Here is a 2613-nt window from a genome sequence, read left to right on the forward strand (position 1 = left end):
CTTTAAGACTTGAATCTCGATCTGTTAAACTACTGGTTGCTGCATCTTAAAATACTGTGTGGAGAAATCCCAGCTGAACCGAGAATTGTATCTTAGAGATGCTGCAGGCCTTCAGTGAGATCTTTTTAGTCCCATCCACGTTGACAAGTTTAGACATGTTGTCCTGGCCATGTATCTGGTTGGACACAGTCAGTTGTGTGACCCACACTAGTTCCTCTTTACTAATATATTAAAAAATGTACATTATTAAAGTAATTGATTTGGAACAAAAGAGCTTTTCTGAGAGTATATTAGAGTATATTAGCCATTGCTAAATACAAAGAGCACAATATGTTATGTGCATGTTATGGCTGCAGGAGACTGGAGAGTTTATTTCTTCATCGAGCAGAAATATAATACAACTAGTTTGCATCAACTAGTGTGAATTATCCTAAACGCACTTATATACATTGTTGAAAAACCTGAAGATATTAAAAAGATGTAGCTCTGAAGTTTTGACATCACTAATAAATAAGGATACTTTCTGATACTTAAGTGTCATAAACATCCAGTTTCCTTTCGATTGTGACTTTTAAAATTATTTAACCAATACGTGTGTTTTTCAAGCATGTGGGGCAGTAAGATGCTCTTTTGTGCTAGAAGCTGCATATCTCTGATAACCGAAGCTCACACCTCAGGGAGGTTCAAGTGATTTTATATTCACTATGCATCATTTTAGAAATGCACCTCTAACTTTATTCTTTTTGCCTCTCTCTGCTGTCTCTCCTAGCATTAAGTCAGGAGTCTGGCTTACAGCTGGCTTAGCATTGTTATAATTCTGATTGGTCTGACTGTGCCTGTGTGCATTTTAAGTTGTATTAAGGTAATTAGCGATACAGGTGCAGTTTGCCAGCCAGTGGGAATGCCTCTGTATCAGTCTGGAGTAAAATGTAGTGTGTATCTCTATGTCTCACGTCCCTAGAAGAGGGGCCGTGCCGGTCTGGCTGCACAGGGACAGCAAGATCAGTGCCAGCTCGCTGCCTCCGCGAGGCCTGGAGGATTTGGCATCGTTTGCATCTGCACTCTGATGTCCACGCCATGGCAGAGCCGCTCTGCAGCAGCAAAAATAAGGACGGGCTCAGGCCTGCTGCCATCGAAGGGCCCATCTGTTGCAGAAAGGAATCCTGTGTTTGAATTAGTTTGTGAATTGGAATATTGGCGTCCTAGGTGAACATGCATGCTTGGAATATAACTTTGGTTAGAGCTGACAGATTTCAGAGGAGATGGTGTCTCCTGACGGCAGCGTGGTTCTGCAGCTCCGTGTCATGGTGTGCTTTCCTCACTGTGCCCCTGCCCCACCAAGCCCAGGTTTTTGTTTCATTGAGGATCTTTATCTTCTAAAATTGGAGCTTACGCCTAATTCTTTTCAAGATTTGAACCGTATCTTCCTGTTTTTAATCAGAATGCTTTACAAGGGCAGCTTATGCTTCCTGGCTGTACATGTTTCATTTACTTTTGCAAGAGGAATTATAGGGGAAGCCAATGTTGTGGAGCAAGGCAGGGGGGAAGAAAAGTGTGTCTGTATATTTTTAGGGTATTGGTGCATCTTATGTTCATTTGGCACCTTTCAGCTGAAGGTGTTCAGTGCATTATTACAATATCACTATTTTTCCACGGGCCTCTTCAGGCTTTTTCAGTAATTATGCTAGTGCAGCTCTACTAGGAATTGCAAAGTGTGCAAGTGGGCAAGTGAGATAGCTTAAAAAATAGTAATATTTTTTCCCCACTGGTCTGTGCAGACAAGAGTGCTGGCAAGCCATGGGAAAATGCAGTGACATGGGAAGTACTTCTGCTGCTTGCAGGATTACTGGGGGTTTTTCTTTTTCTCCCAGTAGACGAACTGAGCGAAGGCTGGTGTCAGGCACTTGCAGGGCAGTGCACTGCAGCTGTAAACCTGTCAGTCCAGCGATGCCTGTGGGTCTGTCAGTGCCTCAGTGGAGCCTCTATGCTGCTCTCAGTACATCACTGCTGGAGATGCTGAGATGGTGGGCACTTTATCCTGACCTCTCACTGTTGGCCAAGGGGATGGCAGTGTGGTGTGACCTCTGCTTTGTGAGCCAGGAGGGGTGCAGAGCTGCAAACTGAGCTAGTGGAGAGGAAAATGCAAACCTGGTCAGGAAATCTTTGCCTTTTTGCAGCAAGATAATACTGATCTTAATTTGAGGCACACTATGTTGTTTTCTGTGTTGCTGCTCTCTGGTAGCTTTAGTACTGAACACCTTCATAGTTCCTGATGAGATATAATGAAGAGTGAGGAGGGAATAAAGACATTACCTGTCTCTTGAACCCATTATCACTGCATATGGGGCACATTTTCCATGTCACAGCTGCATCTGTTCCTGAGACTGACTGCCTTCTTATGTAATGGCCAGTCTCTTCGCGAACGAAGAACCGGGGAAGGTCTTTCCACCTTCCAGCCTGCGCATTGGATTTTTTAGGTGAGACACAGTGTGCGCGGAACTGAGCCCACCCTTTAATCCTGAGGTTCATCTGCCGGGGCCAAGCACGCTTGGACGGTGGCAGTGAGGTCCTCAGGACGTAGATGGATTGCCTTACGGGCTAACGAGCTCCATC

The 2613-nt window shown here is 44.6% G+C and overlaps 1 long non-coding RNA gene across 1 annotated transcript in view; it reads left to right on the plus strand.

The window, feature by feature from the left end:
- Nucleotides 1–608: 608 nt before the first annotated feature.
- The window catches only part of LOC114055795, a 6368-nt gene continuing 4363 nt past the window's right edge, over nucleotides 609–2613 (plus strand). Inside the window, exon 1 of the long non-coding RNA XR_003570831.1 lies at nucleotides 609–1265. This is a non-coding gene — a long non-coding RNA (uncharacterized LOC114055795). The remainder of the gene's footprint in view (nucleotides 1266–2613) is intronic.

This window comes from Empidonax traillii, unplaced genomic scaffold (genome assembly GCF_003031625.1).
Source record: "Empidonax traillii isolate 1590-97213 ecotype Southwest subspecies unplaced genomic scaffold, ASM303162v1 scaffold66:size1465758, whole genome shotgun sequence".
Taxonomy (NCBI): Eukaryota; Metazoa; Chordata; class Aves; order Passeriformes; family Tyrannidae; genus Empidonax; species Empidonax traillii.